Source organism: Schistocerca serialis, unplaced genomic scaffold (assembly GCF_023864345.2).
Source record: "Schistocerca serialis cubense isolate TAMUIC-IGC-003099 unplaced genomic scaffold, iqSchSeri2.2 HiC_scaffold_1458, whole genome shotgun sequence".
Lineage (NCBI taxonomy): Eukaryota > Metazoa > Arthropoda > Insecta > Orthoptera > Acrididae > Schistocerca > Schistocerca serialis.
Genome location: NW_026047689.1, coordinates 161726 through 181842, shown reverse-complemented (window position 1 = coordinate 181842; position 20117 = coordinate 161726). Strand labels below are relative to the sequence as shown.

General features: G+C 43.7%; 1 protein-coding gene across 2 annotated transcripts in view; it reads right to left on the bottom strand.

The window, feature by feature from the left end:
* Nucleotides 1–4253, bottom strand: part of LOC126443340 (ankyrin-3-like) — a 54939-nt gene extending 50686 nt beyond the window's left edge. Inside the window, exon 1 of one of the 2 annotated variants that reach the window (XM_050090934.1) lies at nucleotides 4183–4253. The gene's annotated coding sequence lies outside the window, so the exon portion shown is untranslated. Of the gene's footprint in view, nucleotides 1–4148 lie in introns of both variants that reach the window. The other variant, XM_050090935.1, reaches the window with a different exon arrangement.
* Between the last annotated feature and the right edge of the window lie 15864 nt (nucleotides 4254–20117).

Genomic DNA, 20117 nt, shown 5'->3' with positions numbered 1-20117 from the left:
CTTTTCCTACTATCGAATCCCAGTCACCCATGACTATTAAATTTTCGTCTGCCTTCACTGTCTAAATAATTTCTTTTATCTCATCATACATTTCATCAATCTCTTCATCATCTGCGGATCTAGTTAGCATACAAACTTATACTACTGAGATAGGCGTGGGCTTCGTGTTTATCTTGGCCACAATAATGGGTTCACTATGCTGTTGGTAGTAGCTTGCCAGAGCTCCAATTCTTTTTATTCGTTATTAAACCCACTCCTGCATTACCACTATTTTATTTCGCGTTGATAACACTGTAGTTATCTGACCAGAGGTGTTGTTCCTCCTGCCACGGAACCTCACTAGTTCCCACTATATCTAACTTTAACCTAACCATTTCCCTTTTTAAATTTCCTAAACTACCTGCCCGATTAAGGGATCTTACATTCCACTCTCCGATCCGTAGAACGGCAGTTTTCTTTCTCCTGATAACGCTGTCCTCCTGAGTAGTCCCCGCCCGCAGATCTGAATGGGGGACTATTTTACCTATGGCATATTTTACCCAAGAGGACGCCATCATCATTTAAGCATACAGTAAAGCTGCATGCCCTCGGGAAGAATTACGGCTGTAGTTTCCCCTTCCTTTCATATACATTTAATTTCACTTAATGATTCCTTCATTTTTTGACAAATTATTTCATTCTGTTTGAATTTAACTAAATGCCTGTCTCGGTGTAAAGTTCGAAGCAACCTCTGCTGTGAAGCATGAGTAATGTTGCCAGATGACCTCAGAGTAATAAGTACATTCAAATTTTGTTATCATGTAACACAGATAATTCTGTAATTTTTCAAGACATCGAGTGTGTTTGATGAATTCGTATTGTGTTGTAAACTGTTTCAGGTGGTAGCTTACCCCTCAAACCGAGTTCCCTGCCGCCTGAAGTACTGTACGCAAGGGATAAACCGAATTAGCTAGCACTGTCTTAAACTGACTGGCCTTGTATTCGGGAGGGTGGATGGTCCGCTCTTCATTCTCCCACCCTAATTTAGATTTTCGTGGTATCCGTAAATCATCTCCGATAAATGCTAGGTTTATTCCTACTATAAGGCCACTGCTAACTATTTGTCACGCTCTTGCCATTCTAGACCTATAAGCCTACAAATGTCTCTATATGTGAATTATCTTATTTTATCGTTCCTAGATTGTAATACCAGGACGTGTCCGATATGCCTGTAAATAGTGATCTACTAATAAACAACTACTACTACTACTACTACCACCATTACTACAACAACTACACACAAATGCTAAAGTACGCTTACATACCTGGTCAATACATGCATGGGAGTGTGATCACGTGTGTTCTGGACATAATGTAAAGCGCTCATGCGGACTTGTTACCTCATTCCTTCCTCAGTTTATCTGCAATCAGAGGTACAGTTTTCAGCCCTTTCTGGCCTTCTACTGATAATGGTCGACCTATCGTAGTCGCTAAGTAGAGCGCCATACAGCTATAACTGCTGTAACCAAGTGCGTACTTAGTATCTGAGCTAGGAGGTAATTCCTACTAATTTTGTGGATGGGGAATGTGTGGAGAAAACTAAGCATAATTTATTACGACGAGAAACTAAGGAATTATGAAAAACAGTTTATCAGTGCCACATCGTCGTAGTAGGTACCTACCAAAATAAATAGCTCCCTCATAACCTGATTACCGTGTGGGTCAGACCCGCTACCGTGTCAATCTTTGCCATGCCGACTCTGGTTACTTCTTCAAAGTGGCAACAAGCCCAGTACAGGCGCATTAGATTTATTTCTATTTTAATCTGGTCCAGAGTTGATAGGAATATGATTAAGTCTCTTTGTAATCATTTAATGACTGGGGTCGTACTTGGTGACAGACTTCAATGAAGTTTGGAAACAGAGATCTGTAAAAATCCAGATAAGCGAAATTAGTTACAGACCTATTAGAGTCCTTCAATTCCTTTCAAAAGTCTATGAGAATGTGGTTCGGATAGAATACTGATTTGTGTGACTGACCAAACCTTCTTACCAGCCGCACTGTTTGCCTTTTGCAACGAGTTCTGTATAGAGAAAACACTACCGAAGCTCAGAAACTGAACGATTGCAGAGGTAAGCAAAATTAAATATCCCGCTGTATATTTTGCGAAGTTGTCAAATTCTTCCACTCTGTGAGCCCAAAGCTCTACAGAGCAGACAATTAGTTGTGGCATTAACGGCATCATTTCTACACTGGTGGAGTCAGACCTTCATAACAGAAATCATAGGGTGTCGCAGGAATGAAACTGCCTCGGAATGGGAGAAAATGTCGCGCGAGGTCCCTTAAATGGCACACTCTTGTTGTTAATCCTCATAAAACTATATCGCCGTCTAGCGACTTTAAAGTGAGGTCTCAGACATGCAATAATTACGTGTTACCAACACAAGTAGGCATTACTGATCTTAAACTAAATTAAACGCAGTGTGTATAAGATTCCTATTGCTCTGTGCGTAAACGAGAATACTTTAGTCCGATATGAGAATTTTAACCTGTGCAAATTTTGTGAAGACGAAAGCGAGTTAGCTGAACCAGGTGTGAGGCTGTGTAAAGGTGGGCAGAAGGGAAGTCTTGTTTTATGAGTAGGAAAAGTAATAGTCGGAGGGAAAAGAACTATAGCACGCAGGGAGTTGAAGTAGTTTGAGCACCCAGAGACTAAGGAAGAGGTTAAGTAGCCAGCATATTAACACAGCAGCACTATCGCATTACAGTACTAAAATGTAGGAGGAGATCACACTATTCGTTTCGAAACTATCGACGGGGAAGAAAAGTCCGAAGACAAGGAGGAGGAAAGAGAAAAGGTCCAAGAACTTAAATTTCAGCTGTGTATCGACGGAAACGATATAAAATTATCAAGAAGAAGGATGAAGACAAGGGAAGTACGAGAAGGTACCAATAGTTGTTACAGAACACGAGTATAAGTTACACAAAGAGAGGATGTGTACGAAATAAAACAGTTATATGGTCCCAGAAATAGAGTGAGATTTTGAACTACAGCAATGGTGCAGACTTTGATATAAAACGTGAGTGTGTACCGACTTGGTGCTTGAGCGAATGGGAAGTAATAAACTGATTAAGTATTGCACAAATTATTTAATGTCAGGACCTAAACACACGTTCTCAAAAGTGTGACATCAAATAAAGTGACGCCATCCAACTTGAGTGACGGACTGTAAATTTTACGGCAACATGTGTTAACGAAACTGAACTTCTACAGACACCGTGTCATGTAGACGATGTTGTTGATATGACAAGAGATAAAAAACATTAAGAGGCGTCCGATGAGGGGAGCGCAGGAGACATGCAAATTGGTCTCCCCATTCGATCTAGTGACTGCGATATGTGGCATCGTGTATGTCACGTACTTGCACAGATAAGGCTGCAGGCGTTCCACTTAGTCGTCGTTTCGAACACCTGCTGTTGTGCACAACGTTGCTGAGTAAACTTTTGGAATCAGCCTCTACATAAATTCAACATCCAACTTTCCTCCATGTTGTTACTTAGTTTAGTAAAAACATTTATGAACCCAGAGCATCTGAATTTCTTCCAGCTGGCAGATAGATGTTACGTACATTACCACTCTGTAGAAGTGTTCCAGCAACTGTCGCCTGAAACGTCCTGGCAGATCAGAGCCGTGTGCCGGACCGAGACTGGAATTCGGGACATTTGCCTTTCAAGGGAAAGTGCTCTGCCAGGTAGTTTCATATTACTCACACTCTTTTGCGCAGTGAAAATTTCATTGCGGAAGCCTCGCCTGCTTCAGTTGTCATTTAGGTCCGACAAGCATACATCAAAAGCAACATTCGTTCTGAAACCTGTATCCAAACCATCCAACTCCGTACAATAATAACTAATGCTGGCAGCACCATTATTTACATTGTGCTGTAAGAAGGTGTATTTACTAAAGATCATAGCTGACGTGAGACAATACAGGAGTTCATAATAAGAGCTGTCGCGCTACAGGTAGAGGAAAATAGTAGGGAAAAGTGAAAAACATCTCAGTCTCCCTTTAGTTTTCCCCCGCTTTCATACCCGCCGCTTTTAAGTGTGGATAACACTGAGAACACAAGAATGTCAAATTGAGGGAAGTTAGACGCACAGTATACACCTACCGTACGTTGATGGCAGGAGTACGTGGAGACTCACCAGACAGGTCGGGCGCCGCGGCAGCCAGTGCAGTGGTGGTCGCCAGCGGGACTCGCTTCTTGTCCTGGACTGGGCTGCCGCCTCCCACCCACTCTGTCCGCAGTTTTCCTCGAGACCCCCTCCCTCCCCCACTCCTTCCCCCTCCCCCCTCCTCACCGACAACGATAACCCTTGCCTAGGTCTGACGTTCGAAATATTTCTGCCATGTGATCTTAGCCGAAACACTAAGAATTCTTGCTCTTACGCAAAGGCTGTAAGTCAATTCATAACGCGTATTCTGTCGCCCAGTGGCCATTCTGGCACCGTAATGCAAAGTGATGCATTCGGTATTTCTAAACTGTTTCACCGTGAAATACGGTCCCTTCTTTCGACCATCGCACGAAGCCCCAAACTGCAGAGACTAAGATAAGCGATCGCGGAACAGAGTGGCTGGAACCTCTGACTAGCAGAAAGCCACGGGGGCCACATCAGATGCTGTTCGTTCCCAGCCTCTGTCCACTCCATTTCCCGGCAGCGACGTACTTGCCCACCACGAGGTGTTCATTTCAGTGGCCTTTCCTTCTCCGACATACGCACCCCGGACAGACAATTACTCGCCCTCTGGAGGCGCCTCGCACTCGCCGTCAGCACTGCGTCCAGCCGTGACAGTGGTCCCGGTCCAGCGATGCGCCCTACAATTGATGACCAGATTTGTAGAGTTACATAATTGAGAAGATCTTGACTGCCACATTTCTCTCGCTGTTCCAAACAGTCCTTGGCCTTTTCTATATTCTTCCTGTTGGAGGAGAAGGCATTCGCGCCTGAAAGTGTATAAAGATGTCGATAATCTTGTGATTGAGGGGGGAAACCACACGAGGAAGCTGTTTGACACCGAATTGTCGAGATTCTTTTGGGGTGGGAAGATTTAATCAGAATTATAAGCAATTTTTATATCACTTAATACATATTTCGAACAGTTTTTGTGAATTTTATTGAATAATTTCAGCCAAAATTAACAAAGTTAGGCTGTGATATCCGCTGAAGATTGTGAGTATAGTTCTCCAATTGCGTGCAGTGCAGCCATTCCGATTTTCATCTGAAATCAAAAAGATTTTGATTTTACATTAATAGCTTATTTTCTAAGAATATGAAGCTCAGTGCAGGTGAAAATAATGAATATTAATATGTCTGCAGGCGTTGGAACAATTTACTTCGATTTTCAGGATAGTTTTTCTCTAGTTAAGCAAAGAAAAATACCCTTGAAACCATGATATGATCTCACACGGTGGTTCAAATATATCATAATTTTATAAAGAATCATTCTACCAAATTTCATAATGATCGGTTCCGTACTTTTTGAGTTAGATTGCACGCAAATGTCAAAAAAGTCATTTCGAGATGAACGCCTTTGAAACATAAATTCTCGGAAACCAGAAATTCAAGGAAGTTAACAATAATGTAAAATGCTTTCCGAGCACTCTGCGATTCCAGCAGCAAATAGTAAACCTTACTCTTCCTCACATGCTTCGTTTTGCTCTAGCAGCTCTTCTTTCCGAGTTTTCTGACTTCTTTCGATTCCAATCAACTAAGTGTAAAATACGATGACCCCATAAAAATGCACCTATTCCTTTACTTGAGATATGTGCGTGAAAATGTACTGATGGGAAGAGCAATGCGGGACGGTAATAACTTTTCAGCGTGACTTTCGTACTGGAAATGGTGTGGATTCCTACAGCACAGAGCATTAGACGATGGAACGAACAATTGCGAGAAACAGGTTGCTTCCGTAAAGGCAAATCATCGGGACATCTGCGAGTGTCTGACACAAACGTCGAACGCATCCGCCACAGTTTCACAAGGAGGCCGCAGAAATCCGTTCGCCGTGCAGGCCGACAGCTCAACATGCCTCCGATGTCCGTCTGGCGTGTGTTGCGTAGACGTTTACACGTGAAATCGTACTTAATTGAGCCACTGCAAGCTCTTCGTGAAGGTGACAAACAACAACGTGTGTTCTGTAATTTCGTTGTCAGCGAGATGGAGGGTGACAGTTTTCTTCCACCCATAGTGTTAAGTGACGACGCAACATTCTATTTAAAGGAAAGGTGGACCGTAATGCTGCGAGAGTATGGGGTACGGAACAAAGACATGAAGTTGCACAACATGAGAGGGATTCTCGAAATTTTAATGTGTTTTGTGCAGTTAGACGGTAAAAAATGTACGGTCCATTTCGCTTTGCCGAGAACACTGTTACAGGAAGCACAAGCCTCGATATGTTTGTGAGCGATCCTATCCCACAGTTGGAGACTGGATTCGAACGACTTCGTTTACCAACAGGATGGGGCACCACCACACTGGCATCTGGAAGTGCGGGAATTTTTAAATCGAAGGACTACTGAACGATGGATCGATCGCAATGGACCAAATGATTCACCCTTACATTACTGGCATCCAGGTGTACGGTCCTGGCTGTATGTGATTATTTCTTATGGGGGTTTATAAAAGACTGTGTTTATTTGCCTCCATTACAAAGAACAATGAGGGAACTGAGACATCGCATGACAGCAGCTGTGGAGGCTGTAACTCAGGACATGCTAGCTGCAGTGAAGAACAGTTTGAATACCGGATTGACATTTGCCATTCATGTCAAGGAAAGCATATTGAACACCTACGAAAAGGTATGAAAAAGAAAGTTTTTCAGTTTCCCGTTAATGAAAAAAGGATATTCATTGTACGAGGTTCACTGAGTAAGTAATGTTCCACTTTTTTTTTTTTTTGGAAAATGCATTAATGTACAAAGACAAATATCCTTGTTGATGCTTCACATTTTATGTCTGTTATGTGCCCGGTGAAGTTTCGAACTGTTCTGGCAGATGGCAGAGCCGTAGTACAGCGTCAACATGGCGTCTACATACGACTAACGTTACAAGCAGCGTGCTGTTATTGAATTGTTGTGTGCGGAAAGACGAACTGGGGTGAACATCCATAAAATTTTGCGTACAGTCTATGGCGATGGTGCAGTTGATAGGAGTACAGTTGGTCGATGGGTAAAGAAAGTTACAGCCTCAGGAATTTCAGAAACAGAACTCCATGTTTAGCCATGCTCGGTACGTCCTGTCACAGCCACTGCTCCAGGCATGCTGAGTCGTGCGGAAGCCATTATTCGTGCCGACCGGCGCATCACAACTCAACAATTGCCTCGACAGTTGTCGGCCAGCATTGGAACTGCGTCTGCAGTGATCGAGACTCACGGATATGCAAAGAGGTGCTGACGATTGGTTGCACGAATGCTCTCAGCGGACCACAAGATTCAAAGAAAAGCCATTTCATCTGAAGTTTTGAGACCGAGGGACGGACCTTTCTGTCACGGATCGTTGCCAGTGACGAAAGCAGGGTTCGCCACTTGGCGCCGGAAACAAAAAGGCTGTCGATGGAGTGACATCATCCTCATTCACTACAAAAGAAGAAATTCAAGACAACCCCCTCTGATAGCAGTATTCTGGGATTGTGATGGCGTCATTCTGGTAGATGTGATGCCAAGGGAGTCAACCATCAATTCATTGACATACCTGAAGACTCTGAATAAAGAACCGCTTCCGACATGTCCGATCGGACAAGAATCCAGATCTTGGTCCTACACGATAATGCACGCCCGCACACAAGTGTGGGTACCCGGGAACACATCGCCAAACTGGGTTGTACATCATTGCGGCATCCATCCTGCCGTCCAGACCTGCCCCCCCCCCCCCCCACTTCCATCTCTTTGCGCCGCTTGAAGATTCTCTACGGGGAACACTGATGATGACGAAAGTGTCAATTATGCACTGAAAACGTGGCTACGCCCGCAGGACAAGAGCTTTTACCAGCGGGGAGTACATGCTCTTCCACAACATTGGGGTACAGCCAAAGATCGTGAGGGAGATTACGTAGAAAAATAGGACATGAACAAGACATGTTGATGTATATTGTCACAAAATTCTGAGTCTTAACAATATATACGTTCTGAGGAAAAAATGTAGGGTATTACTTAATGGACCAACCTCCTATATCTTTGTTAGTTTCAAAAATGTAGACGTGCCAAATCGGATGATTCTTTTTCATACACCCTGTATAATGAAAACGGCGATATAATTTGACGAGAACTGTATATTAAACATATCATAAAACTAGCATTTACGTCTTTTTCCTCATGTGCAGCGCCCTTCTTCGCAGTTTGTTTGTTGCTCAGCTGCTCTGGTGAGTAATTACTTCTCAGAAAAGAAAAAATAAACCTTGATAGCGACTGCTGGCGGTCGAGGGCAGTGGTTCACAAGCGATATGCGGCGCCTCGCCTTCGCTAAGTCGGCGGCTCCCTGCGTCACACCGACAACGCGCGGTGCACTCGAGAGGCTGTTTCAGTTCACAGAGTTACAACATGGCGAGCGAGGCAGGAACGTAGTGGAACCCATCCTCCCCCCACCACCTCCAGTGTTTGTGACATGACGTAAAAAATTTAAAAAGATTAGATTATTCAAACATATGTTCATTTTGTACTGCGCATCTTTCTCAAGGGTTTGATGAATAAAATATATATGTTCGAGGATTTGTAAGACAAGTTATTCGGTCTTACGTATGCCAAACTGGAGTGCCACGCTTCTTCACACAGCATTCGTCTATCACACGTCACTGTACTTTGCTCTGTGGAATTCGATCGTGTATATTTTGCAGTGGAAGGCATCAAACGTATATTCAGGGCAGTGGAATTTAAATTGTCCTGTAGTGTCTTTCCTGCTCCTAGTCATTCGGTTTCACATCCTGCCTCCTCCTAAGGAAGAAAAAAAAAACAGTAAAAACAAGAGACCATCAAAACAATACACATCTCTTTAATCCTTAGGTCCCAGAATTTTTTTGTGTCTAATCTTGCTACAGATTTCCATGGTGTGCCTTCCTTACTGTGAAAGAATCTACTACCTCATCAAAGTCCGTCAAACGGTCCGCTATATGCAAAATCAACATGTCGTCTTCTAATACTGTAAAAACTGTTAATACGCGTAGTACTCAAGACTTGTGTGGTTTTTCGACTTGATTATGTCTATTTTTCCACTGTCTGCTAGATAAAATGAACTGGCCTTCCTAATATTGCTGCAATTGTAACACACACCAAATAAGTGAGTCCGTTTTCGCACAAATGATCATTTTCATTTACGTCGCTTACGTAAGTAACATGACAGCATAACTCACGAAGTATCAATCTCAAATGCCTATTAGGCGTACTATAAGCAGAAAGTTTTATATTAAGAAATAGTATCACGTTTCGTTCATGAGATCGAAAAATAGTAGTACCAAATCCTTTATATAAATTTGCAGTCGTCATATTCTTCCACATAATTTGTGTGGCGTCGCCGTTTCCTCTCCTTCCTCGTTCTAACAAGAATCTTTTCATCAAATATTCTGTAAGTATTCCCTCCATTGTGAAAGCTTATTCCCTGCTTAATTTCAGTAACCCTGCCAGCACCACAGGTTCAATTATCGCGCGTTTATTCCCCGTTCAGGCGTCATTACGTATTCGTACGACTCGTTTTCCGCTCTCTACCGAGAACAGACCTTAATGCGACTGCTAACCGGGGAGTGTACAACTGGTAATGTAGCGATCTGGTAAAAATTTTCTGTCAAAATTTCCTTTTATTGGATAAGCGCAGAAATATAATATGTAATCCGTCTTACCAGTTATTTCCACTCTGATAGTCTGAATTTATGGAATTAACTAATAAAATAACGCTGATAATTCGCACTGCCAATCAACCACATAAACAAACTGCAAATAGCATTCACCCGTTCGGGTTTATTCGGCTCAGCTCGTATAGCACCGTCCTCTGTTTTTATTTCTAGACGCGAGGGAATTCCCTGGTAGAGATATCACTTAGACTATGTATACATGCGAAAACAACTTATGATTCTTTCAGATACCAACTTAGAATGTGTTCAAAAATATCCAGAAAACAACTTAGATGCATTTCAAAATCATATGAATTATTGATAGACAACATGTACTGGATGCTCAGGAGACATGTGAAACAAGGTTTCTTTTTTCAAGAATATGTACTTGGCGCCCTGTGAAATTGCCGCTCTGGGCAGACACTCCTGTCTGCCCCCCCCCCCCCCCCCAAATCCGGGCCTGAACTATTCTCGTCGAGCAGTCCTCAGGTGCGTGCAGTGTATGTTGATATTTTTCACGTTAGGTTCAAATGGTTCAAATGGCTATGATCACTATGGGACTTAACATCAGAGGTCATCAGTCCCCTAGAACTTAGAACTACTTAAACCTAACTAACCTAAGGATATCACACACATCCATGCCCGAGGCAGGATTCGAACCTGCGACCGTAACGGTCGCGCGGCTCCAGACTGTAGCGCCTAGGACCGCTCGGCCACTCTGACCGGCTTTCACGTTAGGTCGTTCGTAGTCATGTGAATTAACGAGTTTTATGAGGCTATTAACCTTGATTTTTTTCAAACGGCGTTGTCATTGGTAGGGTGTGTGAATCATGTTCTGGTTTTAGTTCTATTCTTGTCCTTCCTTTTGTTTGATGGATCAGAGCTGGCAATCTGAAGGTTATGTCACCTCAGGTTGTCTTTTGAAGATAACGCGGAGAAAAGGACTGTTCTTACTGTCAATGGCGTGCTGTTGAAAATTACAATGGCAGGAAGATGAAGAACAGCGCTGAATCCTGAACAAGAAGGACCTGTTTATCGTAGGTCGCATGGAGCAACCAAGCGTAGCTAGCGACTGAAAAGAAGCGCAGGCATTTTCATTTCGAAGAAGGTTCATAAGACCGAGGTAAATAATAATACGCCTGTATCGTTGACATCAACCAAGAATTACGGAATATGAACTACGCTCACGGAAGCCTACTGTATAAAAATCAACATGGATTCCATGTATAGAGATCTTGGGACACTCAGCTCGCTGTGTTCTTCCATGAGGGCCACTACGGTGTATACACCGGTGGCCATGTTTGTGACGTTTTCCTTGACTTCAGGGAAGCATCCGACACAGCTTCGCACTGCCGTTAGTGATAAAGCAAAATCGACGCTGTTATTGTGGGAGACCGAACACTTCTAATCTCAGACTGCACGCGCGTCTTTATAGCATCTGAAGTGAGCTGCTGAGCATTGTCATGAAGAGGGTCACTGCCCAATGCCAGGGTTCCTCTTCGCTTGTTCTGGACTGCCCCTTAAGGTCGATTTTCTCGAATAGCCTTATCCAACCAGTGAACAAGGACGTCGGCTGTCATTCGCTTCCTTCCCTGACCGCCTGAATCATGGACATACTGCTTCAAAGATCTTGCAGGACTTCCACTCTTTGCTATCACACCTGACGGCTGTGTTACATGGGCCGCATGAGATCAGGCTGAATCCCTCAGCATAAAGAGATCGAACTGCGGCACACACTTCTCACCTGGAGCGTGTCTCTATTGCTCACGCCACCAGCAGCTCTGCTCACTTTGTGCTCAGAGCTGGAAAGTGCGACGAGGCGCGACCAGAGACACTGCACAGCACAGCAAAGTTGCCTGGAGTCCATTTGACAGTGAAATCCAACAAATAACCAGCATTTCTCCGGAAATATGCGCAACCACCGTTGTGATCCTAAACAGCAGCGAACGAAAAAAAGGAAAAATAAAACCAAGTGCAGAAAAATCGTCCAAAGAAATCTTAAAGCGATTTTGTACAAGCTTCAATTATTACTGCTTACATTGATCAAAATTATGTTTGCTTCTAGATTTACGGCAGTATCAGGCCTAGGATGTATAGTTGCTGTTTCGTCCGTACGTTGGCCGTGAAATGCACTCTCCAACATTTGGTTTTCAACACAGCTTGGAACGCACAAATTGGTGTTACACTTTTTCCAGTGTGATAAACTCGGCGTTACAATATATCAGGACGGTTTTAGCGAGAGGAAAAACATCTGCGAAAGTATGTCGAATGAGGGAAACTAACATCTTGAATCGTGTTTTCAAATCCATGTGCAGAATTACAGGCTTCATCGTTCTACTTATCTAGAGCTACATTGTCGTTGAAAAGTGAAGCTAACTGTCTGCTATATGAGGATTTCACCAAACGATATGCTGTACTGCACCACACGGCTCATGCTCAAGGCATTCGTTTGTTTAATTTCTCCTATAGAGCTCAAGTGAATTAGGTTCCGGTGGAATGGAAGGAACTAGACCATTTAAAGTGAGGAAACTATTACTGCACTTACCTCTGACAAGACTAGCAACAGCACTGAATTCAGATGATGAGCGAAACGGTGACCCAACATTGCATTAGAAAACGTGTCCACACAAATAACCGATAATAACTGCAGCTCCGTCGTAGCTCTGAGAATGTTCATTACCTTTAAAAAAAATCTTTGTTCGACTTCAGCTACAGCTGTGACCTAGCGAAGTATTGGGAAGACTACAAGAAAAACTAAGGCAAAATTCGATTCACATATCCCTTTCTGTATTTTATGCGTGAGCGTCTCTGAAACAGAAGTATTCGGTTCATTCTGTGTTACATTTTACACTCCTCCAGGCACACATAAAAGCTCCTAAATTTTGCTTAAGCTGTTTATTTGTTGTATTCACAGAAAAGAAATTCAACAGTCCAGCGTTAAACCAGCTTCTTTATAGTAGAACAGTTTGAAAGCCTCTTGCGATATATGATTCAGGTGTAGGTTACTCAGTGTTATGTTCTTCTCCTGTTGCGAACTGCGGGCACAAAAACTGTGCCGCAGAGTCCCACGCACATACTAGTTAGTGCAGCCCTGCTTGAGGTTCCAAGGTTTCACCGCCTAGTTGTGGCTGCGCGGGGTAGCTGCGCGGTCAACGGGGGCGCGTTTCTACGGTTCGGGCAGTTACCCCCGTCGGAGGTTCGAGCCCTCTCATGGGCGTGGGTGTGTTTTTCTTAGCGTAACTTACTTTAAGTTAGGTTAAGTAGTGCGTAAGCCTAGGGACCATTGACCTCAGCAGTTTGGTCCCATAGGAACCTACCACCACCACCGCTTGCCTGTCCTCCTGTGAATCGGTGCTTAGTTACTATTTTTTCTAAGAATCATAAAGAAAACAGCATTTATTGAAATCTATTGTATAACATCGAATGTGATTTTACCGAATATTATGTCTGCCCCCTGTAGCTCAATGATCAGCGCGGAAAAAGGGCAATACGAAAGGCCCGGGTTCGATTCCCGGTGGAGTCGGAGATTTTTCTCCGCTCGGGGACTGGGTTTTGTGTTGTCCTAATCATCCCTATTTCATCCCCATCAACTCGCAGGTCGCCGAAGTGGTGTCAGCTCGAAAGACCAGCATCCAGCGAACAGTCTACCCGACGGGAAGCCCTAGCCACACGACATTTATAAGGAATATTATGTTATTCAGTATGTATAGCGAGCAAGCAGTAAAGCAAACGAAAGAAAAATTCGGAGTAGGAATTAAAATCCATGGAGAAGAAATAAAGACATTGAGGTTCGCCGATGACATTGTAGTTCTGTCAGAGACAGCATAGTAACAGGAAGAGCAGCTGAACGGAATGGACAGTGTCTTGAAAGGAGGATATAAACTGAGCATCAACAATAGCAAAACGAAGGTATTGGAATGTAGTCGAATTAAATCAGGTGATGCTGAGGGAATTATATTAGGAAATGAGACACTTAAAGTAGTCCGCCGGTCGTTGTGGCCGTGCGGTTCTAGGTGCTTCAGTCTGGAATGACCGCTACGGTCGCAGGTTCGAATCCTCCCTCGGGCATGGATGTGTGTGATGTCCTTATGTTAGTTAGGTTTAATTAGTTCTACGTTCTAGGGGACTGATGATCACAGAAGATAAGTCCTATAGTGCTCAGAGCCATTTGAACCATTTAAAGTAGTCCATGAGTTTTTCTATTATGGAGGCAAAATAACTGATGATGGCCCAAGCAAAGAGGATATAAAATCTAGACTTTCAATAGCAAGGAAAGCGTTTCTGAAGAGGAGAAATTTGTTAACATCGAGTATAGAATTAGTCTCGTGAAGCCTTTCCTGAAAGTAGTTGTATGGAGTGTAGCTATGTATGGAAGTGAAACATGGACGAAAAATAGTTTGGACTAGCAGAGAATAGAAGCTTTCAAAATATGGTGCTACAGAAGAATGCTGAAGATTAGATGGATAGATCACGTAACTAATGAGGAGGTACTGAATAGAATAGGAGAGAAGAGTAATTTGTTCCATAAGTTGACTAGCAGAAGTGATCGGTTGGTAGGCCATGTTCTGAGCCATGAAGGGATCATGAATTTAGTATTTGATGGCAGAGTGGAGGGTAAAAGTCGTAGAGGGAGACCATGAGATAAATACACTAAGCTGATTCAGAAGGCTGTGGGTTGCTGTAGGCACTAGGAGATGAAGAAGGTTGTACAGGAGAGAGTAGCACGGAGACCCACATCAACCCAGTCACTGGACTGAAGATCACAACAATAACAACAATACCGAATTTGTTAAACTATCTAAGGAGTGATATTAAATTCTAATTTTCGTTTTGGCTTCACCTTTGTTCAGAGTTTTAAGGTGATGGGGTGGTGGTAAGTTCCTTTGGGATCAAACTGTTGATGTCATCGGTCCCTAATTTTACACACTACTTAACCTAAGTTACACTAACTTACGCTATGGACAACACACCCACCCATGCCCGAGGGAGGACACGAACCTCCGACGGGGGGGGGGGGGGGGGGGGGGGGGAGCCGCGCGGACCGTGACTAAACGCCTGAGACCGCGCGGTGTAGCAGCCTCTCCAAGGTCCATACCTTATGTCACTTACAGAGTTAATTATGTGTGTTCCTTGTCATATTGCTTACCGTCAACAACTATTTTGTTAATTGCTGTTCTTCCTGGTGTAGCGATTTTAGAGGAAGGCAGTCAATATACCGAAGCAGAAGTTGCCTTGCCATCTGGGCAAGCGAGAACATGGTTACTGTGCATCGAGTATACTTTTCACCTAAAACAAGTTAGCCATAATAAGCATTGCCAAAACTGGGGTTTAATGTCTCTTGCATCAGGGAGAGAGGGCCGTATCTAATTCAGTGGGCAGGCTGTAGAGCTGAACTTAACAACGACCTGCAATAAACCCTAGTGCCAACGGCCTCGCCACAGTGGTAACACCGGTTCCCGTCAGATCACTGAAGTTGAGCACTGCCGGGCTGGGCTAGCACTTGGATAGGTGACCATTCGATCGGCTGATTGGTGTTGTCAAGGGGGCTCCACTCAGGCCTTGTGAGGCAAACTGAGGAGCTACTTGACTGAGAAGTAGCAGCTCCAGTCTCGTAAACTGACATACGGTCGGGAGAGCTGTGTGCTGACCACATGCCCCTCCATGTCCGTATTCAGTGACGCATGTTGGCTTACGGTGACACGGCGGCCGGTCGTTACAGTTGGACCTTCATGGCCTGTTCGGACGGAGTACAGTTTTAGTTTATAAGAATTCCTATTGTGTGTCGAGGGAACATAGATGTGTGGAGAGTATATACATACTTCATTAAATATTTTGTCGTCTTTTGACGCTGCAGGATCAGGAAGAAAAGCTATTAACAAAATATTACTAGTTGTCTTCACTTTTCTGAGCGCCTGCAGCTTTGTTGAAATGTGTGTGAAATCTTATGGGACTTTACTGCTAAAGTCATCAGTCCCTAAGCTTGCACACTATGTAACCTATATTATCCTAAGGATAAAGACACACACACACACACACACACACACACACACACTTCCATGCTCGAGGGAGGACTCAAACCTCAACTGGTACCAGCCGCACAGTCCATGACTGCAGCGCCTTAGACCGCTCGGCTAATCCCGCGCGGCCCCTGCAGCTTTGCTGTATAGTTAAATAATGAGGGCACACTGTCAGGTAAAATGTTATGGAGGTATGGTAGTCCTCAATGAGGATCTCTGGGCGGGGGAAACTCGGGAGGATGTCATCAACAGAAAAAAAAAACGAAACTGGCGTTCTAGAGGTCACAGAGGGGAATATGTTAGCCGTTTAAGTTGGTTAGAGAATTTAAAAAGAAAATGAACAGGTTCAGTTTATTTGCAGTGGGAGTAGTGAAGTGTGGTAGGACGAAGGATAGGACTTCTGGGGAAGTCAATATAGGTTTACCAATACAAAGTCAAATGGGGTAATGTACGAGGTGTGGCTAGAAAAAAACCGGACTAGTACTGGTGAAACAATAAAACGAATGCAATAAGGCTGAAAGTCGCGTGGCCTGTCACGTGACTCTCGCTCCGCCTACTGCTCGAGTTTCATCTGCCTCCTGCACTCAGTCTGCCCGTGGCGTCTGTTTTAAGTAGTTGACGTTTTGTCTGTGCGTCGGAAAATGTTGAGTGTACAGAAAGAACAGCGTGTTAACATCAAATTTTGTTTCAAACTAGGAAAATCTGCAAGTGAAACGTTTGTAATGTTACAACAAGTGTACGGCGATGATTGTTTATCGCGAACACAAGTGTTTGAGTGGTTTAAACGATTTAAAGATGGCCGCGAAGACACCAGTGATGACACTCGCACTGGCAGACCATTGTCAGCAAAAACTCATGCAAACATTGAAAAAATCGGTAAAATTGTTCGACAAGATCGCCGTTTAACAATCAGAGCAGTGTCTGAGTTAACAGAAGTTGACAAGGAAACTTGTCGAACAAGTTTACCGATTTTTTCAATGTTTGCATCAGTTTTTGCTGACAATGGTCTGCCAGTGCGAGTGTCATCACTGGTGTCTTCGCGGCCATCTTTAAATCGTTTAAACCACTCAAACACTTGTGTTCGCGATAAACAATCATCGCCGTACACTTGTTGTAACATTACAAACGTTTCACTTGCAGATTTTCCTAGTTTGAAACAAAATTTGATGTTAACACGCTGTTCTTTCTGTATACTCAACATTTTCCGACGCACAGACAAAACGTCAACTACTTAAAACAGACGCCACGGGCAGACTGAGTGCAGGAGGCAGATGAAACTCGAGCAGTAGGCGGAGCGAGAGTAACGTGACAGGCCACGCGACTTTCAGCCTTATTGCATTCGTTTTATTGTTTCACCAGTACTAGTCCGGTTTTTTTCTAGCCACACCTCGTAGATGCAGGTCTAAGAATGAAGAAGAAAACGGAAACGTGGCTAACGCACTGTAAACAGCGCAGAGAATGCATTATCATGGCGAAGATAAACAGGAAGCTAAAACCAACCAGAGCAGTACAAGTTTTATACGTCAACCAACTTCGCAAATGATACATAAAATGAAACAATTTAATATGAAACAATAGAAATTATTCATAAGTTAACGGAAAGCAAAATTTAATATTGGTAGAGGACTGGTATTCGAGTGTAGGAAAAGGAAGGGAAAAAAAATTCGCAATGTGATCAAAAGTACCCGGACACCAGCAAAAACATATGTTTTTGGTATTAGCTGCATTGTGCTGCAACGTACTACCAGGTCCTCCATACCAGAAACCACAGTAGTCATTAACCATCGTGAGAGAGCAGAATGGGGCGCTCTGCCGAACTCACAGACTACGAATGTGGTCAGGTGATTGGGGTGTCACTTGTGTCATACGTCTGTACGCTAGATTTCCCCATACCTAAACATCCCTAGGTCCACTGTTATGGATTTGATAGTGAAGTGGAAACGAGGAGGGAGACGTACAGCAGAAGAGCGTACAGGCCGACCTTTTGACTGACAGAGAGCGCCAACAGTTGAAGAGGGTCAAAATGTGTAATAGCCAGACGTTCATCCAGACCATCACACAGGAATTCCAAACTGCATCAAGATCGACTGAAAGTACTACGACAGGTATATGAGAGGTGACTGAAACTTGGATTTTGTGGTCGAGCGGCTGCTCATTAGCCACACATCACGCCGGTAAATACCAAACGACGATTCGCTTCCTGTAAGGAGCGTAAACACTCGACGATTGAACAATGGAAAAACGCTGTGTGGAGTGACGAATCACAGTACACAGTTTGGCAATCCGATGGAAGGGTGTGGTATATCGAATGCGAAGTGAACGTCTTTTTCCAGCGTGTGTCGTGCCAACAGTAAAATTCAGAGGGCCAACAGTAAACTTCTACACGTGTTAGTTGTAAATAAGCTGGAAAACAGTAACACTAGACAGAACGGTGGACGAGTATACTCCCATATCTTGTTAAGCTGGTTTCTCAGACCCCAGCTTCCATACCTCAAATTGTTCAGTGGAGCAATCTCTATGTCCTGTTGAATTTTTGTTCGGCCTTACGGAAACACCCGGTAAGTAATGTTAACAGTATCGGTCCTTCGACACGTCCTTCTGATGCGAATGAAATCACCTTTCCACTTGACGATGTAGTTCCTTTACGAGCAGCGTGCTGAATTCTGGCCGCAGGGAAGGCTTGAGCCTGGTTCCCTGACCGGCGACGTCTTGTTTCCTCAGCAAACGGAGAGCCTGCACTGTCCCAAGTGACTTCCTGAAGTCAGTAAACTAGGAGGAATCAAGCTGGCCGCCGATGTCTACAGCGCTGTGACACTCAAGGAGAGTATGTGATACGTGAGCATAAAACTTGTTCCATAACTCAACAGCAGTTTGACGTCAGCAACGATTGCTTCTAATTTAATTCTTGGAAAATGTCATGACTTGTGCTTTTTTCATTTACTTCGTTGCTCCACTTGTTCTTGTTTTAAAGCTGTTCTTTTGGTTTTTTCCATTCGAATTTTCATTAGAACGGCAACAAGAAATAAACTCTCCTTTACTTCGTGTTATCTGGTCGCAAAACGGCACGCTCTGGTGAAGACGAGGCCAGCGCTATCGCTGGCGACCCCTACGCTGTTGACCCGCGACGAGTCCAGGGAGCGCCTGAGTGTTTTCCTGGTGGACAGTCACTCATCAGTGCAGCTGGCCAGTGGTTTCAAGCAAGCTGCGAAACCACAACTAAATAATTCGACTGTCATTCTACGACGAAAGGAGTTCCACCAAACTTTCAAAAATAATTGTATCTTAATGTCTGATGATGTGTTCATTGCACTGGTATGATTTCACGTTGTTACATTTCATCTCTCTCATTCTATTAAGTCCATTCATTTCAGATAATTTATTTTACTCAAATATGATCTATTATATTTATTTTTCTCATATTAATTGAAAATATATATGGGTTTTGGGAAGATCAGCTATTAACATTACCATATCTACAGCATTTATTGCAAAATTACAAAAAGTCTTAATTGCATCATATATCCTCTAGGAGCTGAAGATACTGGTACTCCTGCATATTTTCATAGAGGGCCCCAGTGAACACGCAGAAGTGCCACAACTCGATGTGTCATGGACTCCACTATTGTCTGAAGTAGTGCTAGAGGGAGCTGACCCCATGAATCCGGCAGAGCTGTCCATAAATCCGTAAGGGTACGAACGGGTGGAAAGTTTTTCTGAACAGCACACTGCAAGGCATCCCACATATGCTCAGTAATGTTCATGTCTTGGTAGTTTAGTGGCCAGCGGAAGTGTTTACACTCAGAAGAGTGTTCCTGCAGCCACTCTGTAGCAATTCTGGACGTGTGGTGGTGTCGCATTGTCCTGCTAGAAATGCCCAAGTGCGTCAGAATGCACAATGGACAGAAATGAATGCAGGTGATCATACAAGATGCTTACATACGTGTCACTTGTCAGAGTCGTATCTATACATATCAGGAGTCCCATATCACTCCAACAGCACACGCCCCACACCATTATAGAACAGTGAACAGACCTCCTCTGACATGCAGGCCGCATGGATTCATGAGGCGGCGTCTAGACGCTAGATACAATTTCAAACGTGACTCTTCCGACCAGTCAACATGTTTCCAGTCATCAACAGTCAATATCAGTGTTGACAGGCCCAGGCGAAACATCCTCAGACCACTGGAAGAATGTGAGAGTTCCTATTTCACATAATGCAGATGCTCACAAGTGAAATTTCTACAG